At 37.7% G+C, this 22,496-nt stretch overlaps 1 protein-coding gene across 2 annotated transcripts in view; it reads left to right on the top strand.

Moving 5' to 3' along the window:
• The window catches only part of LOC124364563 (sodium/potassium-transporting ATPase subunit beta-2-like), a 68,317-nt gene that overhangs the window by 33,055 nt on the left and 12,766 nt on the right, over positions 1 to 22,496 (top strand). The gene's annotated exons all lie outside the window — the stretch shown is intronic.

Below are 22,496 nucleotides of genomic sequence, written 5' to 3'. Positions count from 1 at the left end.
TTTACTTACTCAGCTGCACATGTGCCAGCCGTGCTGAGATCTCGGCCTTGACACAGTCTCAGCCACAGCCGTGCAGTGAACGTCCATAATCCATCAGTGCTATACTGCTGATGTGTTAATGTCAATAATTTACTTACTCAGCTGCACATGTGCCAGCCGTGCTGAGGTCTCGGCCTTGACACAGTCTCGGCCACAGCCGTGCAGTGAACGTCCATAATCCATCAGTGCTATTATACTGCTGATGTGTTAATGTCAATAATTTACTTACTCAGCTGCACATGTGCCAGCCGTGCTGAGGTCTCGGCCTTGACACAGTCTCAGCCACAGCCGTGCAGTGAACGTCCATAATCCATCAGTGCTATACTGCTGATGTGTTAATGTCAATAATTTACTTACTCAGCTGCACATGTGCCAGCCGTGCTGAGGTCTCGGCCTTGACACAGTCTCAGCCACAGCCGTGCAGTGAACGTCCATAATCCATCAGTGCTATTATACTGCTGATGTGTTAATGTCAATAATTTACTTACTCAGCTGCACATGTGCCAGCCGTGCTGAGATCTCGGCCTTGACACAGTCTCGGCCACAGCCGTGCAGTGAACGTCCATAATCCATCAGTTCTATACTGCTGATGTGTTAATGTCAATAATTTACTTACTCATCTGCACATGTGCCAGCCGTGCTGAGATCTCAGCCTTGACACAGTCTCAGCCACAGCCGTGCAGTGAACGTCCATAATCCATCAGTTCTATACTGCTGATGTGTTAATGTCAATAATTTACTTACTCAGCTGCACATGTGCCAGCCGTGCTGAGATCTCGGCCTTGACACAGTCTCAGCCACAGCCGTGCAGTGAACGTCCATAATCCATCAGTGCTATACTGCTGATGTGTTAATGTCAATAATTTACTTACTCATCTGCACATGTGCCAGCCGTGCTGAGGTCTCGGCCTTGACACAGTCTCGGCCACAGCCGTGCAGTGAACGTCCATAATCCATCAGTGCTATTATACTGCTGATGTGTTAATGTCAATAATTTACTTACTCAGCTGCACATGTGCCAGCCGTGCTGAGGTCTCGGCCTTGACACAGTCTCAGCCACAGCCGTGCAGTGAACGTCCATAATCCATCAGTGCTATACTGCTGATGTGTTAATGTCAATAATTTACTTACTCATCTGCACATGTGCCAGCCGTGCTGAGGTCTCGGCCTTGACACAGTCTCAGCCACAGCCGTGCAGTGAACGTCCATAATCCATCAGTGCTATTATACTGCTGATGTGTTAATGTCAATAATTTACTTACTCAGCTGCACATGTGCCAGCCGTGCTGAGATCTCGGCCTTGACACAGTCTCAGCCACAGCCGTGCAGTGAACGTCCATAATCCATCAGTTCTATACTGCTGATGTGTTAATGTAAATAATTTACTTACTCATCTGCACATGTGCCAGCCGTGCTGAGGTCTCGGCCTTGACACAGTCTCGGCCACAGCCGTGCAGTGAACGTCCATAATCCATAAGTGCTATTATACTGCTGATGTGTTAATGTCAATAATTTACTTACTCAGCTGCACATGTGCCAGCCGTGCTGAGATCTCGGCCTTGACACAGTCTCAGCCACAGCCGTGCAGTGAACGTCCATAATCCATCAGTGCTATACTGCTGATGTGTTAATGTCAATAATTTACTTACTCATCTGCACATGTGCCAGCCGTGCTGAGGTCTCAGCCTTGACACAGTCTCAGCCACAGCCGTGCAGTGAACGTCCATAATCCATTAGTGCTATTATACTGCTGATGTGTTAATGTCAATAATTTACTTACTCAGCTGCACATGTGCCAGCCGTGCTGAGGTCTCGGCCTTGACACAGTCTCGGCCACAGCCGTGCAGTGAACGTCCATAATCCATCAGTGCTATTATACTGCTGATGTGTTAATGTAAATAATTTACTTACTCAGCTGCACATGTGCCAGCCGTGCTGAGGTCTCGGCCTTGACACAGTCTCGGCCACAGCCGTGCAGTGAACGTCCATAATCCATCAGTGCTATACTGCTGATGTGTTAATGTCAATAATTTACTTACTCATCTGCACATGTGCCAGCCGTGCTGAGGTCTCGGCCTTGACACAGTCTCGGCCACAGCCGTGCAGTGAACGTCCATAATCCATCAGTGCTATTATACTGCTGATGTGTTAATGTAAATAATTTACTTACTCAGCTGCACATGTGCCAGCCGTGCTGAGGTCTCAGCCTTGACACAGTGTCAGCCGCAGCCGTGCAGTGAACGTCCATTATCCATCATTACTGTATGCTCTCGAGTATGCAAGTGAATATAAAATTGTTTGGATTTTTGTAAATATCTAGATGACGGGCTTCGTCTATCATTCAAAAGAACTTTTTTAATATTTCGATAAGTATACAGTGTGTATTAATCTGAGTATAATGCAATAAAATTAGTATTATTACTACGTTAAAGCAAATGTAAATATGCTACATATTTTAAAATTTATTTAAAACAATCTACTTCTTTTTTCAGCTCTTATTTTATGAAAGCATGTCTGTTATAAGAGTTAAAGAAAACATAAACAAGTAACAATTGCGTCTTTCTCTGCGTACGGAGTCTTTGTTTCAAAGTGCGAACTGTCATCACACCATTGCTAAACTGTTTGGGTTTCACACCAAGGCTAAAACATTCAGTTCTCACGTACATAACTTCCGATTTTACGTTATGGTTAAAACATCGATCTCATATAACGTCTAAAACGTTCGGTTCTCAAATAACGTCAAATATGTCCGTACTCACATCACAGCTCAAAGGTTTGGGTGTCTCACACAATGGCCAAATGTTCAATTATCAAATCACGTCTAAAACGTTCGATTATCAGATAACGTCAACTATTTCCGAACTCACATCACAGCTCAAAGGTTTGGTTGTCTCACACAATGGCCAAATGTTCAATTATCAAATCACGTCTAAAAAGTTCGATTATCAGATAACGTCAACTATTTCCGAACTCACATCACAGCTCAAAGGTTTGGTTGTCTCACACAATGACCAAATGTTCAATTATCAAATAACGTCTAAAACGTTCGATTATCAGATAACGTCAACTGTTTCCGAACTCACATCACAGCTCAAAAGTTTGTATGTCTCACATAGTGCCTTTATGTTCAATTCTCAAATCATGGCTAAAGAATTCGTTTCTTAAATAACATTAAACATTTCTGATTTCACATAACAGCTTCAAAAGTTTGGGTGTCTCACATAGTAGCTAAATGTTCAATTCTCAAACCACGGCTAAAACGTTCGGTTCTCACATAATGCCAACTATGTCCGATCTCACATCCATTACAGCTAAAATTTGGGTGTCTCAAGAATATCAATATTAGTTTAAACGTGCTGTTTACATTTTTTCTCCTTTTTAAAAATCTTATGTTCCTAATTCCTCTAGTACTCAGCGACAGCGGCTGCATGTATAAATATATTCACCAGTTTAGATCTATTCCATCACCAAAACTAACTGAGAATTTGAGGTATGTTCGATTCCTGAATATGACAACAATTTTCGGGATTACATGTTCTCGTGTTCATATGAATAACAATCGTTTGAATGTATACGCACCGCACGTGCTCTGTACTCAAACACAAGTTTGTAGCAAGTCTGTTGTACAGGATTTATCCTCGTTATGGTCAGAACTTTATCTTTAGATATGGCAGCAACAAACGCGGAAACTAAGAGGGCTAGATAACAACAGGTGAGATAAGCACAGCAACCCGGGGACTATGTCAAGGTCGTGACGGAGCAGATAACGTTGATACGTTGTAAAGTATAAGTGTTACAGTAAGATTAAAGTGTAACAATTATTCCGAGTGCTTTTCGTAATATGCGTTCAGGATGCATATTGTACATACGTTATCTTCGGGGCCGAGGTTAGGGGCTTGCTGCTGGGGGGCCTGTGGGGTAGATATGGCAGCAACAAACGCGGAAACTAAGAGGGCTAGATAACAACAGGTGAGATAAGCACAGACAGCATCCCGGGGACTATGTCAAGGTCGCGACGGAGCAGATAACGTTGATACGTTGTAAAGTATAAGTGTTACAGTAAGATTAAAGTGTAACAATTATTCCGAGTGCTTTTCCTAATATGCGTTCAGGATGCATATTGTACATACGTTATCTTCGGGGCCGAGGTTAGGGGCTTGCTGCTGGGGGGCCTGTGGGGTAGATATGGCAGCAACAAACGCGGAAACTAAGAGGGCTAGATAACAACAGGTGAGATAAGCACAGACAGCATCCCGGGGACTATGTCAAGGTCGCGACGGAGCAGATAACGTTGATACGTTGTAAAGTATAAGTGTTACAGTAAGATTAAAGTGTAACAATTATTCCGAGTGCTTTTCCTAATATGCGTTCAGGATGCATATTGTACATACGTTATCTTCGGGGCCGAGGTTAGGGGCTTGCTGCTGGGGGTGGTGCTGCTTGTTGCGGTCATGTGGTCAATCGGTGTGTTAGAATGATTGAATGTGTCTTGTTTCTTGCTCCTCATTTTGAATTTTCTGGTATTTACCATAATATGTGTAAAGTTTTTCTTTTTTATTTTAAGTTTCTTCTAAAGAACGATTGAAGTCTTGGAGTGTGATAGGTTAATAAGACAATCATACAGTCAAAAAATCGAATAGTCAAATTGGTTTGTTTATATTGCAATTGTAATAGAAAAAAAACATAGAGCATACAGAGTGGCAGTTTTAAATGATCCACCATTTTGAGTTTTGGAAACAACAAATATGGCAGCAAACCTTGTTTGTTAGATAAATTTAAAATATGTACATAATACTTTTAAAAACAACCGCTATTTTCCAGTATGGTGATTAATTTTGATTTTATTATGGAATATTCTGTGTTTTGTTACTTTCGATTGGAACAATAACTTCAAGACACTTTTTATTTTAGCACGTTTTTGATACTTATACGGTTAATACGTTGATACACCTTTGTAATAATCGAAAATTTAAACATTTTTTTCATTGTAAATCTATTATCTTACTTATGGGAATTTCGCTCGTATTTAAGACATTAAAAAATGTTTAAACGGGAAAGGAGACATTCATGTTAATAGCGTTTCTTTAGATCAAGGTGTCTGATTAACAAAATACGATTTGGTCAATTAAAGTGTCTTTGCTCCAGCTACTAAATTTGTGTTTGAAAATAACGTAATTTTTTTTAGGAAGATTTACATCTATTTTAGCAAAGGAAAATAATTAAATTTAAAATGTTATAATATCAGTTTAAAACATTCAAATAGACGCCTATTTAATGTTATACTCAGACGTTTAAGACATATTCCCTAAATTCCACGAGGAATTGTGCCCATTAAAAATATTAATTCCCAATGACGCAGTGTAACGGGTACAACGGCTATCACAAGATAATGGGATCAAGCAACGTCGAGCGTGGCTGCTACTTGGATGGGTGACCGCTAAGCAATCCTGTCCTTGCAAGCAGCCCGCCTGCCCGGCCGTTGGTGGTGGTTCGGAAGTCACCTTTACCATCGGTCCTCAGGTTAACTGTTGGAGAGGGCTTCTTAGTCTTAATAACTTCGCCTGGTAAAATAAGACATATTTGCTTTTACTTTTTTTACTTTTAAAATGTTGAATGAGTTAATTTTGGTATTTTAATACATCTTTGCTCTTTTAATTTTAAACTATTTAAGTGAATATAGTACGGTGTGAGATGTGCTGCTCCCGTCTCACATCGTAAACGTAACGTAACAATAGTACTGAGCTCTTTGCAGCTTCTCACTAAGTACTACGGTCACGGAGTTACAGTACTTGAAATGTGGAAGTACAAGTGATACAGTCAAGAGCACCTTGATATATTCCGGTAAAACTCGTATAAAACGTTAGAGTGAGTGAACGTATGCGAAAACGCGTTTACAAATGTCCGCAACAGCCTCAGTCCAAATTAAAGTCGAGTTTATAGTCAAACCAAGATGTTTTACTTATCCTAGTACGGTAAACCATTTACAGTTATCGTTTTAATAGTATTGAAGTTGATTGTGTTTCGTAAACGAGAGTGATAAAGAATGATTGGGATTCGTTTTTAATGGGTTACACAATAGACAATAGACTTTATTTGCACAATCCATAGAGGATATCATTAGCGTGAAAGATACAGTACCAAACAATTAGAGAGAGAGAGAGAGAGAGAGAGAGAGAGAGAGAGAGAGAGAGAGAGAGAGGAGAGAGAGAGAGAGAGAGAGAGAGAGAGAGAGAGAGAGAGAGAGAGAGAGAGAGAGAGAGAGAGAGAGAGAGAGAGAGAGAGAGAGAGAGAGAGAGAGAGAGAGAGGAGAGAGAGAGAGAGAGAGAGAGAGAGAGAGAGAGAGAGAGAGAGAGAGAGTGTTATGCTGGTGTACGTCACTGCCTCGGGTCAGGTTTTTCTCATGTACGTAGGCTATTATATTGAAGATATAGAGTGACACTACAGTTAGAATTGAGTGTTCAACAAAAGCAGCTGTACAACTGTCTGTACGCTGTAACCCAGCTAGTATTCTTATGCACTTATTTTGTATGATTAGGGTTCTTTGTATATTGAACTAGATATTCCCCAAACTAGAATACCGTACTGAAGATGTGCCTCAAAAAGTGCGTAATAGGCAGTTTTAGCAGTTTAACATCACTTATTGTCTTAATTCGACGGACGAAGTATAGCCCGGAGCTTAGCTTCTTACAGAGACTATCAACATGATAAATCCAGTTAAGACATTTGTCAATAATTATAACACCTAGATACCTTACTACATCTACTCTTCCTATGCTAGGTAGAGTTCCAACTTTGAGCTTTCGTCTCCCCAAACATGGTTAGTCCTACGCCATGACTTTCAGACCACGTAACAATATTTTTGATGTCACCATTGATTCTGCTGATACAATCATTAATGGAGTAAATCTGTAAGTGTGAATAGATTTGAAGGTCATCAGCATTTATGTGGTATGGCAGTGTTTAAGTACAGGAATATCGTCCACAGACAGCAAGGCCAATAGTAAAGGACCAAGAATAGATCCCTGTGGCATTCCGAAGTCATTTAATCAACTACGTTTCATACATATAGCCCAACACTAGCGAACCTGTTGATTGGTCTTAGTGAGAGTAATTATTTAGTTCAGTAAAGTCGATCATTAAACGTAAAATTAGTTGTTTAAACAAAAATATAATGTAAATTGTTGATTGAACTTGACTTATTGAGAAACTTCCACAGAAGCAAGCGAGCGATAACGAGGTTATCAGTAGATTGTGGTTCAAGTACGTTCTTGGATCGGGTTCGCTGTTGTGTGTCCAGTCTGTGCTCGTTTTGTTTCTACATCTTAAAAGACGTAGGATTTGAAATAAAGCTTCAAAATTAAATCTATAAATACCAATGTTTTAATCTATAGATAAGTTAATTCGCACTTTTAGAAAAACAAGAACCCTCTTCGTAATGCAAAAGAACGTACATACATTTAAAATCAGTTCATCTAAAGAACCGCCCGACTTAAAAAGTTTAAATTTCACAAGGACATCTTTATATTAGATTTTGCAAGCTTAGTTCATTTTTAATGTGTCAGAAGAATTAAGAACTCATTGTAAGATGGACAAATGGCAAAAGTAAGGTTCTAATACAACTTATAAATTTACGAGGACAAAATAAATGTTATGTACCTGAATTAAAACTATAGATGTTTCATAATGTTTCTCAACAAACTTGAAATCAACAAAGAGATTCCGAAATAATATTATAACCATTTGAAATAGTATGTCTTAACCTAAGTACAACGACAAAACGAATCGTCGAAATAAAAGAAGGAACATTCTTTAATATCTGCTCTTAAAATTAAGCTCAATAGATCCTAATATACAGTAGGAACGCAAAAACAAAAATGAGTGAAATTGTTAATGTTTGACAATATATTTAAGAACAGAATATCAAATTTAAATGTGTTGGATCATAATGTGAAGCCGGACGTGTTTATTTCCATGTACAAATTAAATAAAAATTTAATTTATGTTATATATATATATATATTAATTATTATTATGTTATAAATATTTCACTATGCTCTATACTATTAACAAAATCAACTATGAGATGTGAATTAAATATTTATTACTCAGTGAGTTGAGTCCTTATACTATACTATAATCAAAAATAAAATTTGAAATTTTATATCACATATTTAATCATTTAAATCAACATCGGGATAAATAACTGCGTTGGAATTATTTTTACTTAATTGCCTTTCGTAGACGTCAAATAAATTATGGTGTCTTACAGTTTATTTAATTTAGTGCACTTCTGTTTTCCACATTTTTACATACCAGATGTTATGCCAGTATTCATCTTAGAGATAAGGTTACAATTGCTTTTATACCCTCAATGTCTTACGATTGAAAAGTAATGTACGTGCGTTAAAGTAAGTACCATTAAGAATCATTAAAAGAAATATGTGGAGACAATTATAGCAGTTAATGTATTTCTTTGTTTTAGACGAATAAATTTAACATCAGTTTTCAGACAATTTTATTGACAGTATAAATATTTAAATTCGGAATTAAAGCTTTCCCAGATTTGGCTAAACCATAGTCTGAAATTTGGACGGCCCCATAGACCGCCCAAATGGTAAAGATATCGACGAAGACCGAAAAAAGAAAGCAGACATGTAGTCTGGACAACTCCGCCCACACTGCAGCGGAAGAGAGATATGCCTCGAACCAATTACCACTTAATTAGGAAGTTGGCAAACCTGACATAACCTAGCATTGCAATTAATTACAGCGTCAAACAGACGGTTCCGGTAACGCCGCATGGATAGCGCGCCTGCCGCTGAAAATAACGTTTCTGACACCTATCATCAACTACCTAACTTGATGATTTTCATGAAAAATTTAAAAAAATTATAAATATGTAGTATATATAATTTTGTGTAAGTATAAAGAAGAACTACTCTTGAAAGTATATGGAAATATACTTAAAATGTATAGTTCTTTGCACAAGGTGTAGGAGGACAGATGTGACAAATTTCTAGCGAATGTTCAAGAGGTACATTTACAGACTGCAGGTCCTTTGTCATACCAAAACTCCCACACGTTTGACCCAAATTTTACCCTCCAAATTTTGAACAGTCAAGGAATATTTCCTTGAATAGCAGCTTCACTTTTCATATATTTGGTACATAAATATAGAGTACTAATTGTCCTAAATTCACTGCTGTCATAAACTATCATGTGAGATTGAAAAAGGCCATTAAAAGATGTTTGACTTATTTTGCCTGTGGCTAAATTTAAGACCAATAAATGGCTCATCAGAATGTTCTAGAATTGGGAATTGCGATACTCTGTACTTTTATCTGCGATGTGTCATATTTTGTATAGAGTCAATTTGAAGATAACTTTCCATACGTAACTTTCCTGCCGAGAATATCCGATGCATAATAAACAATATGACAACGAAACTATAGATCAACCACTCGCAAAGAAACCTGCGCAGAAGCAAATATCTGAGCGGCCACGCGCAGAGGTGCCCCCTCCAGTGGTGGGGAGTGGGACAAGCATCTCTGTTTTATCAGCTGTATGGATCGTGTCTCGCTCGCGCCATTTGGTTTATACTACACCTACTTACCTATTTTGGAAGTAAATCGTATTTTTGGTGTAGGCCTATACTAGTTTAAAATGTTAATTGAACAAACAAACGTAGCATTAGACGTATCCAGGGAGTTTGCGTTTTGGTGTGAGGTTTGTTTCTAAAAAGAAACTTTTCAATTTAGAGTTGTTTGGACTTCGATAGGGGTGTTCTTTTGGAGCTCAAAATAATAGGAGAAATATATGGGAAAGAGTTGTAGAATAACAGGTTTTGATAACTATAATAAAGCATAGAATTTAATTGTGTGAGTTAAGATATTGACTGTATATGACCATATATTTGAATTCATATACGGATATTATAAACTAAAGAAAATATAAAATAAAATCACAAGGTCTGTAATTAGGATCAGTCAAAGGAATTTGCTAGTGTTGGGCTGGTTACGCCAATGGTACTACTAGGCCTGGTTGGCTGATCGCGCTGTGTATATTGAGACATTTGTTTAGTCTTTTCTATAGACGGTCAGTGCTTTTGCAACGGACAGGATTTTGTTCAAATCAACTGGCCCTCCCATTATTATCATAGAAAGTTAATTTTTATATAATAATAATATAATACTGGAGTATGTTTAAGTTTTCTTTGATCTCAAAAATGCAATTCGGCTAGTCGAACCTTGTTTGAACTATATTTTTGAATTCACTAAAAACAGCTTTGATCCATGGCACTTTTAAAACAGCATTTTATATTATTGTTATATGGAGGTTATATTAAGAGACTGAGTAGAGAAACTATATACTTTTATCTATCGAATACCTTTTAAATGTAAGATAAAATAGAGATAAGAAACCTTGGCCGGAAATTCGTGGAACTGAAGTCGGGTTCGGGTTATAGATAGTGATGGAACATGTTTGTGACTGAAACACTTTTGATCAGCAATGTTTACTTAAAGCTGTACCAACATTAGTTTGTTTACAGCTTTTTCATGATTGAAGGATTGTGAAGGAACAGGTTCTTTTCCATACATTTTCTCTTCAGTGATACAAGAGATCAGTAACTCTACGATCTTATCAACTGTTCGCCTTATTCTGTTTGATAATATCCTGATAAACGCTAGGGGTTGTAATCTCCTTTTGAAGTTAGAGTCGGGCCGAATGTGATCTTAAGTGCGGATAATTGGACGGTGTTTCGGAGTTACCTCATTAATTTTTTCCATTATTGAGTGAGGTAACCCATTCCTCCTCGCGGCTCATCGAGGAATTGGAGAAATTGGAAATCGGTAGTCGGGGAGGAAATTTGGGTACCTTCCCGGTCGCTGTGATCATAACACTGTGTAGCCCGAGCTGGCGAGGTGATTTCGATCAGCATTCGTATGAACCCCGATTCCGTGACACGGTTCTAGGCTTCCTTATTATTTCTTTATAGTCTGATACGACCCCTGGAATTGCCCCCAGGTGAGTGGTCTGTGGCAACTCTCTCGTGGCAAAATTTGTCAGGCTTTTGGGAAATTTGTCACAGGACATTGGAGACAGATAGAATAAGGTTAAAGGAGAACGTTGTGGTTTATTTGAAAAGAACTAATCTGTTTTGGGAGGAGCAAAGAAAAAAGTCGTAATACTTCAGCTTAAGCATCCTACTCGAAATACCCGTAAATACCACCGTGACGTATTTTTCTGGGCGAATCGACGTCATGTAATCTTGCACTCGAGAGGAAGCGACTTCTAATCAGTGACTGGTAAAGGCAGTATGCCGTGTGTGACACATGAGTTATACGTGTCCAGATAACCTAGTAACGACTAACTCCGGGAAGACTTTGAGGAGATGCAAGCAAGCAAGCACGCCTACCGCAGACTGTGGAGGGTGACATACTGAGCTGGACGTTCAGATAAAGCATGTTAAACAGTGGAACAGAGATTTTATTCAATTTCGAACCAAACATTAGATGTACATAAAAATATGAATATACAGTTTCTAAATTACTTCCAATGACAATGTTTGTCTTTTGTTTTAAATTTCTGCCAACGACGTACGTACTGTCAGCACGTCGCACTATTTTGTTTCGTGCATTCCCACGTAATATTCAGAACACGTCTCTACATCGGAGGGTGTATTATTCAGCAGACTTGATATGGTCATTGGAATGAATCCAAGGACGTAGTCAGCGAGAGGGTCCAAGGGGTCCGGACCTCACCCCCCAAATTTTCAGTGTTTTGAAGACAAGAACCACAATACCGCAAGATTGCCGTTTGGCGACCGTTAAAAAGAGATGATGCAACAATGTAATGTATATAAATCATAGTTTTATTAACACATTTTTCATTGTATACTAAATATAAATTTTAATTTATGTGGAGGTTTTAAGAGACCTCCTGAAAAAGATCAGTCAACCTCGTTTAACAGCTTTTAGTGTGGGAAATAGTGAAAGTACGTATTTATACACAAGCCGTACTCAAGAATGCAGCCTTGTGCTTACAAGCTTTTATTTTATTACTTAGAAAAGATAAATCACTCATATGGATGTGGTGTGCTGGAGATCGAACGAATATATCAGTTAGTTCTGAGGTCCGACGCCAGTGCGCGCCACTTAACTTTGATTGTTTTTGTTCTCACTCCACAGATGGCACCCCGAGCGTTCACTTTTGCTACGCCTCAGTTTATAGCTCTGGATGATCTAACTCTTGTGTGACTAATACAATCAAGTACAAGGTAAATGTATACACAGGTGCAGATACTCACACGTGTTTCGACATGCTTACTCTCAACGCAAGAACACCGTTGGCGACCGTGAAAGTGAGATTATACAACAATGTAATGTATTGTTTTATAAACATATCTTTTATTGTATTATAAATATATATTTGAATTTGTGTTGATGTTTTAAGAGGCATGCTGAAAAAAGTCAGTCAACCTCATTTAACAGTTTTTAATGTAGAAAAACAGTGAATTTTTCATATTTCACATGAGAGTTTCCCATTAAGTAAAATAATTGGGTATTGACAAAAATTGTTGGTTATTCTGTAGATGTCAATGTACATAAGCACAATTTTAAATCTACGAAAAACAAACCAAAGCTAGACATTTTCCTTAGAAATAGTACTAAAAACCAGTCGCTAGAATTCGGTAGTATCCAACTCTTATAGTAAACGATTATTATTATTTAAATAATTCAGTATTACTGACATGTACTGCTTAAAGATCTTAACAAAGAAAAGAATCAAGAACTTTTTAAGGAACAAAATGGGGCCTTATTCTCTGTCCATTATAGGAAAATATCAGTTGTCTGGACCCCGCCCATTTTCCTGGCTACGTTTTTGCTCTTTTCTGTGTCTTTTCTCTTATTCTTTTCACAGTTTTAACTTTATAAGTCGTTTGCAAGTTTTCATACATATTACATATTATAGATGTATTTATTTTTTTAGCATCAGTTATTAATTTGGATAATACCTCTCTGTAGAATAGCGACAATGCGCTCCATAGACAATCCAAATCCAGAGCCCCATGATGGTTAGTAAGTACACCAATCGACAGGGTGCGCTAGTGATGCAATATGTCCCACCAATAGTTCTTAAACTGGGCCGTCAGATTTCGCTGTGAACAATATTCCATTGAGTTTCTGCGTGATTGAGTCCATCTTTCCTGTGACGTGCTCTGTATAACATCTAAGAATTACTTTCCACCTGACCTGGTGTTCTAGTATTCAAGTTCTCACAAGAAATTAAATACTAGTTAATTCTCTTAACACGAAAGAACGATTTAGTTGAGAAACGTTAGCTATATCTGTCTCTGACAATTTAGCACTTTCTCTAAGTACCATCGACTTTATTCACCCTTATTCTGTTTGATAAAATCAACACACAGGTAAAGTAAAGACTAACAGAGGATCGACCTCTTATTAAAAATACTAAATTGCCATTTTCTTAAATCATAATGCGTTTAAAGACGTCCAATTCATTTAAGTCATTATACACGCGAATAAACGAATCTTCTGCCTTCACATTCAAAGGTTGAAGCTTCTTCGCCAAGCGTAGTGTGCGGGTACACTATTACATAACCCGTGTTTTACACGCCGGGCTTGTGCTAAATGTTATGGCACTCGCCACCGCTTGTTGACGCCTTGGTGTAGATACTGTAAGTATTGTTACTCCTTGTTACCATTACTTCCGCTTGTCACGTGAATGCTGTTTTAAACATTATCTTATCCACTAATGCAAAGAAAGAACTCATGGTCTTTAGGTTCTGTCGTTGTTGCACTTTGGTACTGTTCGAAGTTTCGTTCAGACTCACGTTTCTTTACCATTCCACATAAACTATCACACGTGACCAAAGTGAATAGCGTCGTATCCACTGCATACTTACAACCTATGAGTGGGGAATCACAGATCAACTCCATACTTACAAACTGCATGTTCCTTCAAGGCTGCCATAAGAATGATTATTATGGATTGAAGCATGCGTATGATTATATAAATAAAGTTGATGTCGTATTAAATATCCTTGTCACGCACCTACTGTGGTGTATTTTGGGTTGACAATGGTCCAGCGAGTAGAATAGAATACTTCGCTGATAAGTACGGATGGCTGCTACCAACATCGTACTTAGGATCTGTTTAGGTCAGGACTAATTGGGAAATGCAAGCCTCAGATAGGATATGTGCCAAGTACCAAATATGAATAAATGGGCTGGAAGCTGTTCAAGTTTATGTCGTAGGTCATTAATGCCGAAAACGTAGACTGAAAGAACGAAATACTATCATGTGATTAACAAAAGCTACTTAGATTACGCTCTTCTCACAATACAGCCGAATCAGTTGTCCACAAACTGTCCTTATCTCTTTTATTCACTGCACACAGAGAAAATATTGCCTTATTTACTGTGCGTGTATGTGATTGTGAATACAACATAGACTGTAAATAAAGTTTTGTATACAATATGCTGTAATAGACCATAAGTAAAGTTGTGGATACAACATGCTGCAGTGGACTGTACGTAAAATTGTGGATACATCATATCGTTGTTGACTATTAGTAAAGTTTTGGATAAAACATGAGGTTAGTAAAATTTTGGATACACAATGCTGGGGTGAGCTATAAGGTTGTTTGGGTACATATTATAGTAGACTATAAGTAAGCTTGTGGGTACAATACAATGTTCAGGATGACTGTAAATCGTATAGGTACGGGGTTTATTCAACTAGAGAGTAACAATAGGAGTTTCATGTTGAGTTGGGGTAAAATCTCCCTCTCTCCCCCTTCTCCGACTGACCCAAGAAGGTTATATTTAATAAAGGAGGTGCATCTAATTACAAACATAACATTCAGCAAACGTCAAGATAGGTTTTATAGCCATTCATTACTTCAAAATAACTGTCACTAGCTGCTCATTTAATTAAATGTGGTCTATAGTTAGCATTTTCATATATAGATAATTTTTATATGCGAATAGATAATTGGTCGTTCACTCAATATGTACATATTGATGATAACCACAACAAGAACACTTCTGCTGTACTACAGTAGCATTTCAACATCATGGCGTAACATTGCACATATTGAAATCTATACTTTCCGCCCACTTGTGTAAGAGCTAATTACAAGAACAGTAAAACATTGCCATGAACACGTGTGATATAGGAGTTTACGTAAGTTTGCATATGAAGAACTGGATGCTAAACTATACTGGATTTCTAAAATAGGAATTTGAATTTATTTTGTTTTCAGCCAAACTGTATTGTCATAATCGACTATTTTGACAAGGTGCATTGTGCGGATAGACCGTACTCGTAGTGAACGCTATTTTAGGGTATCCGCCTCTGGGCTCTATTTTTAGTGGTGCATTTCAGTCAAGTTCAGTGCAATACTGTGTTGGGCACAAACTAACCGTATAGGAGGATTTCACAGTTGGTAGGGAAAGCGTGTTGCCTTGAAAGTGTCGCAAATACAGTGTAAAACATTTAACTGAGAATTTTGAGGATTTTCAATCTGTGTTATTTTGTTTTGAACATTCGGAGGATTAGTAGTAAATATGATGTAAAATATCTATAAGTATGTTTTCAACGAGGACATCGGCATACATAATGATGTAACCGTTGTGGGAGATCTAGATAGGAGCAGATTGCAGAGATGCGGATCTCTTCAAATGACCAAAACTGACCTCAGTGATTTTAGGAAAATGTATTTTTCGTGTTTGGCTTCGGGGATGTCTCCCTTTGGCATGGTTTAGGTTCAATATACTTCAAAGAACAACAACATAGGCAGTGCAGAGAAATTACAATTTTTCAAATTTCTCTTTTTATAATCAGAAATGCTTTGGAAAATATCTTGTTCATTCCATAGTCCCAAATGCCGCTCCTGTAGTAGGTATTTGAACAAAGCATGGAGCGGGTTTCCGAGATGCCATTTTCTTCCTATATCTTTACTTGTCTAAGAGATGCTACGAACATTCGCTGCTCGTATTGTGGTTCCGAAGGACATCACTGTTAGAGGCAATGCTGCATCTGTCCTGCTGCAGAGATTCTTGCAGAGATTGAGATTTATATTCCTCACCTGAGAGCCGAGCATCCACTGATGCCAAGGATATATTGCTCCAATCCTGTTACAAATCATGATGGCGCCGCTTTTGGAAAGCCATAACCGATCAGAGAGAAGCAAGACGGAATCATAAGCAGACATGGGATTTTTCCCAATGACAGTAAAGCCTCGTAGGATGAAATTTGTAGGTATTATAACTAATTGAGATAGAAGTATAATACACTTAAAATTCAGATGATATATACAATTCTTTATTGAATAACTTAGCTGGCAAGCAGATGAATTATTATGCTTATGATTCATAGCTTTATTGTTATTGTACAAGTGCTTGCATTAACGAGTATAATAATTACATTCACTATCCTGAAGCTAACAGATAAAAGTGACCCTCATGTAGAAATAATATCGACATTGACATTCAACTATCGCAATCACAACTATAATGTTATGTAATCTATATAATATAATATAAAATTCTAATCTCTCTCTCTCCCCCCTCTCTCCCCCTCCCTCCCTCTCTCTTTCTCTCTCCCTCCGGGGTACGCCCCACTGTTAAGGACTTGGCTTAATCAGCAGATATTAAATGTTTCTTTTGTCCTGTCAAAGTCAAGAATAATAAGTGTCATAATCATTTATTGACGTTTAAACAGGTAAACGTTTATTGTTCTAGTTACACTTTAAAAGGTCGCGCTACGCGCTGAAGTTTGTTTATGTCACATAGAAATAAATATGCACACATATCTAGCACACACAACGCGATTACCATCTCTGTGCTACAGGTAGGCCTGCTACCACAGGCGAAGATAGTTAGTCCTTCTACCCTCATGAGAAATTAAGAGGGATGGTTCCATTCACGTACTCTTATACCAGGATCTAACATGTTCCTAATTTATAATGTTCGTACTATTTTTAAAATCACCGTTCTTCTTCTGCGTGTGCATAGTATTAAAAACACAATCTCGTACTTTGCCTTACACCCAGTCTTTTCTGCACTCCCTTGCAAATTTACAATGGTACAAACGATCGTTCAGTCTATCCGATTGAATAAGTTATAGTGGAAGTTGGCAGAAATCACGAAGACAACCCAAGGAAGTACGCTTGTATGAGTGATTCACTGTGTTAATTTTGCAGGGCGAGAGTGGCGCTAATGAGACAGTCCCGTAATGGTGTCAGTGAGAATGCAATGTCAATGCCGAGTCAGGTGTTTCTTCACAGGGGACCGAGGCCAGAACACCCTGACTGAAGACTGGTAATTGAGGAACCCAAGAACTCTTGATAAAGAGGGTCTTGAGACTTGGAACTTGATTCTTCTTGGTCCATGAAAAACTCTATTGATTTTTAGAGGCAAAAAGCCAAAATCCTCCTTATTCGTGCCGACCTTCAACACGTACAAGAAGGCACCTAAGAATGAGTTTCAAGATGACACATGATTCTGAATTTTTCAAGACGCGCTTGCTTAACACATTCTTCACATATTACCAAGTAAAGAGTTATTTACGAGCTGTTAAAAATAGGAATCTGTTAATCTTCCTGTACAAAACTTCAGAAGTAGTGATTGTCCAATCATAGCTGACCTGAGTGAGATATTCATCTGTATTACAATAAAAGTCAAACTGCACTCTACCACCTCTACCTTACTCCTGCCAGTGCCAGATGAACCTTCGTTTTAATGGGCTCGTGTTCGGTAACACATTAATTATTTGAAAGCAATGGCTCAGAATTGCAACTTGGGATCATAATTCTTCTTGGGTCCGTCCACGAACACACAACAGCTGGTGTAGTCTTGAATTAACAAACCACACCGTAATTTATACAGTTCTATCCAGCTTCTTTTGCCAGACAAATGGGCAGATGTAAATGAACCTGTTAAGTGAACACCCAGCATTAAAAAAAGAGAAAAATCATATGTACTGGTAATAGGTGTTTTACTTCAGACGTTTGTTCCTCATTATTAAGTTTTGGGATGATTGAGTCACCTCTTTATTAAATTCAATTCACAACAATTCAATTTAGTTTCGGCCCAGTTTATTTACACAATTTACATTTTCTCAGATGTATTACTATTTATTCAAGAATAGTTTTCAGTTGATTCTGTCTTGTATAGGTTGTTTTGCTAAGAGTCAGGGAAGCCTAACACTCAAGGAATTGGAAATATTTAATCTCTGTCTGTTCCTACAATATCTCTAAAACGCACAAACCTATCTATTTGAAATTGTGCATGAAGCTTCATTTCTATGTGGGGAACATAAGTTTGATGACGGTGCATGTCACTCCATGAGATTTGGCTGAGCGTTAGCGAATATTTTACAGTGGTCTTACGGGTAACCATGGCGACAACAAAAAAATATAAAAATACTTAAATTAGTAAAAAAATTTAGTTCTCAAAAACAATTCTAACCTTTTTACGTATTTTCCATGTAGCGTAACTATCCCAACTAATACAACATTACTTTATGGTGGTTTGATGTATAGACTGTTATTATTAAATCGCCGATATGAAACCGAATTGGATAAAAAAATGTGATGTATCATGTGGCAAAATACCTTGAGAAATATTTCATCTGTAAACTTTAAATGTTGTATGATACTTCGTTACTACATAGACAGAAATGAATTATCGTATATGTTGTGTGTAGAATGGTGCATGTCCAACTATGGAAATATACTGAGCTCTTTGAAGCCTGTCACTCAGTGGGCTGACGCAATGTCTCTGTTGTTTGCAGAGGGATCTGTCAATAATGAAATTAGCAATAGACTTGAATTTGTTTCATTAAACCTCGGCGAAGCCTGTTGCGCGACACTGGGGTGGCGAACTCCTTACACTGTTAAATACTTTATGCGTGTTCAAAAACGAGATATTTTAAACACGAATACTGTTGTGAACTATAAAAAGGGAAAACAATATCTAATTAAATATTAATAAAAAACGCACAGTTTTAATGCGTAAGTCGTTTTCGTGGAAGAATGAAACTCTCGAATCCATATTTTCTTGGAAAGTTTGTAGTAAATCATTTGACATCCACCCCCAAAATCGGAACCTCTGGCCATGTAAATTTAGCCATTATTCGTGGCCCCAACAATCCTGCCACATTCAAACTTACGACAAATTGATACACTCAATTTGTCCATCACATCGCCAATTGCCAACACTTCCAACGCCAGAGTCAGTCATCGAATTAAGTCCCAGTTAAATGCCAGAAACTCGTTAACGCTGTAAAATGCGTTAGACGCTAGGAAGCGTCTCATACGTGTTTTTGATGTCTTTGTTGTTGGACCTGCAGTTCTGTGTCTTCCAGTAACTCTTTGAAGTTCAACTTGGCGATAACGCGAATCGCCTTTTTTCTGCAACCAAAAGACCCTCAGAAAATGACTGCTTGCACAGGCTTCCCACTGAACCATCCCAAAAGAACGGTGGGGGTAAATCAAACCATAATATGCCGGAATCAGTTGTTTGCTCAATCTTATACCATTGTATTTAACCAGCAGCATAATAATCAATTGGAATTTATAAGCTTTAGAACGGCAGCGGCAGACTGCAGCAACTAATTTGTGAAGGAATGTATGGAGGTGAGCGAAGCCAGCAGAGAGAGAGGGTGGTGGTAACATGAGCACTGCGGGGTGGTGAGATCAATAATAGACCCGGTGCTGTGCAGCGCTGCCCCAGTGTTTGGGGCATTGCTTACGTAACTGTTACAGAATTAGAGCTGGAATTAGTGTTATGCAATATCTGCAATCCTTAATTTTGATCCGGTTAAAAAGATTTAAACAATGTGCTTGTTAGAAGCAGTTATAAGTTTTATATGTAAACTATATGGAATACCACAATGGCCAAAACTTGGACCACTTTTTTCATAATTTATGTCCTAAAACACATAGAGAACTCTAGAACTTGGAACTGCAGTCGCTCGTGTTTGTGGTAATTTTGAAAATTGCATAAGGAATGAGTCACAAGATGGAGTTTAGCTTCCTTTCAATCAAAATCGTTATTAATAACATAATGAACTTGTAATATTCTCATGTATAATTGAAAATATCACGTGAAATTTTCCTGAAGTTATGAAACTTGATCTGTCATGATAAACCATTTAGTCAAGTCTTATTAAATTTGGTATTTTCCTACGAATCGTGAATAAATTTAAATAATATTGATCGGCTAGCATACAGGATTGGCCGGCGTTGGAAACACCTGAAAATAAGACCTAAACGAAATACAAAGGTAAATAATTCAAGGCCATCTTAACACTTAGGCTTATGTGGCTCTTTTCATAACTATCATTCGATATTTACAGTACATGCCAGTGGCGTAGCGAAGGGGGGGGGTCCAGGGGGTCCGGACCCCCCCCCGAAATTTTAAGACATTAAAAAAAGAAGCATGGAGCAGGAGAAAAAAGGTGAGTTATCATTACTCTTGTCTACAAACATTAAATTGATTGATTTAATTGATTAAAGTGACCGTTGTTAAAAATATAATTGTCCTTTCGTTTAAATCATAAAGTATCAAACGATACTTTTGGGCTCGGCCTTTCGGTTAGTCTAGTATAATCACGGTATTTCTATAGGGCGGGGTACGTGACATCGCAAAGTAACCTGAACTGTAACACGGCGAACAGTTTAAATTAGCGACCACTTCGTTCAAATTCGTCCTGGGGACGTAAAATGACCGCTTAGAATTAAGTTACGACGTTGATTTTAGGTGTTATTACACTGTAGACGTGTATATAATTATCGAAAAAAATATAAAAAGTCACTTTTGGTCGGAAAATACACTTGAAAACTCTACTGATTAGAATTTCAACTAATTTGGACTTCAGTTATTGAGGTAACGTGGTATTTTTGATTGAGCCAGAGCGAAGATTTTTTTACCACTAAACTGTACTCGACTAACTATATAATTATCGAGAAAAAAATAACTTCCGGTCGGTAAATACCGAAGAAAAGCTCTCTACAGATTCAAGTTTTGACGATTTTGGACTTCACCGGTTGAGTGGTTAAACAACTTCTTATCAGTAGGGTTTTTCCTGTGTATTATCTGACCGGAAGTTATTTTTTCAATATTTCTTCGATAATTATATAGTTATTAGTCGACGTTCAATTGATACCCAAAATCAATGTTCTAACATAATTCTAAGTACCACTTTTATCTCAACGACTCAACCAGTGAAATCCAAAATCGTCAAAACTTGAATCTGTAGGGAGCTTTTCTTCGGTATTTACCGACCGAAAGTGATTTTTTTCTCGATAATTATATAGGTAGTCGAGTACAGTTTAATGATAACAAAAATCGTCGTCCTAACTCAATCAAAAGTGCCACGTTTACCTCAATACCTTAAGTCCGATGTAGTTGAAGTTCTAATAGTTAGAGTTTTTCAAGTGTATTTTCCGACCAAGTGATTTTTTTTCTCGATAATTATGTAGTTAGTCGAGTACAGTTTAATGATAAAAAATAATCGTCGCCCTAACTCAATTAAAAATACCACGTTTACCTCAATAACTGAAGTCCGAAGTAGTTGAAGTTCTAATCATTAGAGTTTTTCATGTGTATTTTTTTTCTGACCGAAAGTGATTTTTTGTTTTTTCCGATCATTATATACTCGTCTACAGTGTAATGATACAAAAAATCGTCATTATAACTCATTCATAAATACCTCAATCAGTGAAATCCAAAGCAGCCGAACTTCTAATCAGTAGAGTTTTTCCGATGCATTTTCTGACCATTAGTTTGATCTGTACCCGAGCAACGCTAGAAAATTGCCCTCCTTTTCTAAAGGGTTTTCATTTTCTCCACAGAATATAGTTGTGTCAATTATACGCTTGAGTGAAGTTCTTTTTTGTTCTTCTTCTTTCTTATCCAGTAAATGTAACATCACATTGGTACCTTCTACTCGGCCAGAATCGAACTTCGTAAAGTTTCTGTAACTATACAAGAAAGTTTGTGGTACTAGAGTTGCTGAAGAGTTGAATTTGCCTATTACATCTTTCCACTTTCTATAGGGCGTAGTTACTAAAGCTCCATATTTTTGGTATTTACCTTTTACCAGTGAACTCATTGGCAAATAACACACAAAACGTCCCCCGGATCCCCGGTTTCGGACCCCCCCCCCCCGAACGAAATTTCTGGCTACGCTATTGGTACATGCAGTGTCGGGTTATCGTGTAAACATGTGTAAGTTTAAATATTGTTGATTAAAAATTGTTTTTGGTAGTTTTTCGATGCGTGTGAACCGAAACTCCTAAATGACTGACAAAGGTACAGTTAGTTTTGTTTCTCTTTGTTCTCTTTAGAATACTCGAGGATAATTCGCACTAGTTATGAGTATTCTGTTAAAAAATGAAGTTTTCTCTTAACTTGTTTTTTTTT

Source organism: Homalodisca vitripennis, chromosome 6 (genome assembly GCF_021130785.1).
Source record: "Homalodisca vitripennis isolate AUS2020 chromosome 6, UT_GWSS_2.1, whole genome shotgun sequence".
NCBI classification, from domain to species: Eukaryota; Metazoa; Arthropoda; class Insecta; order Hemiptera; family Cicadellidae; genus Homalodisca; species Homalodisca vitripennis.
This window is presented reverse-complemented; position numbering and strand designations above follow the sequence as displayed.